The 823-nt window shown below is 43.4% G+C and overlaps 1 non-coding gene across 1 annotated transcript; it reads right to left on the bottom strand.

Annotated features, from left to right (window-relative positions):
• Positions 1-222: 222 nt before the first annotated feature.
• On the bottom strand, positions 223-329 carry LOC141636078 (small nucleolar RNA R71). The gene has a single exon (XR_012540716.1). It is a non-coding gene; the product is annotated as a small nucleolar RNA R71 (small nucleolar RNA).
• Between the last annotated feature and the right edge of the window lie 494 nt (positions 330-823).

Below are 823 nucleotides of genomic sequence, written 5' to 3'. Positions count from 1 at the left end.
CCCTTGAAGCATATGGAAATTTTCACAGACTACTGCTGTTCCATACCTATACCAGCTGGGGTGACTCAGGATGAAGTAAAGGGGTTGATGTTCTTATACTCCTTGAAGGATTCAGCGCGAGATTGGTACCGCTACCTTGATAGGGTAGCAACTGGAGTCACGGACTGGACATCTCTAGCATTAGCCTTTTACAAGAAGTACTTCCCACTTTCAAAGACTGACGCCTTGAGAAGTAAAATCACAAGTTTCCAGCAAGGAGCCGATGAGGGTTTTTGCGAAGCATGGGGACGTTTCAAAAGTTTGGTCCGAGCTGTCCCTCACCATGGTTTTCAGCAGTGGTACCTTTACAATGTATTCAATAATGCTCTATATGATGATTACAAAGTCATCCTGGATGCAGCTGCTAATGGTAGGTTCCAAAACAACACCAGTCAAAATAAAGGTTGGAACACTATTGAGGAGATGGCAGTCCATAGAGCTGAGTTTGAAAGTTCACGTGGAAAGTCACGAAAGCAAAGTGATGAAATGAGTACCGTTGTGACACTCATTACTTCTATCACTACTCGTCTCGAGAAGCTCGAGACGACTGAAGCTTCTAAGGAGAGAGTTGAAATTCCCGTTCAAAACTCAGATGAGATCGAGAAGTTGAGAGAAATGGTCCAACTCCTTTTGGTTCAAGTGGCGAATATGGAAGCAGCCGGGATTGAGTCCTCAAAGAATTTTGTGAAGCAATTGGAGAATAAAGAGGCTAAGCAAGTTGCTAATTCTTCAAGCAAATGTGAAGGGCCGATTGAAACGATTAATGCCATTAATCTCAGAAGTG

The sequence above is a fragment of the Silene latifolia genome, chromosome Y (genome assembly GCF_048544455.1).
Source record: "Silene latifolia isolate original U9 population chromosome Y, ASM4854445v1, whole genome shotgun sequence".
NCBI lineage: Eukaryota > Viridiplantae > Streptophyta > Magnoliopsida > Caryophyllales > Caryophyllaceae > Silene > Silene latifolia.
The sequence above is the reverse complement of the archived record's forward strand: the minus strand, read 5'-3'. Positions and strand labels throughout refer to the sequence as shown.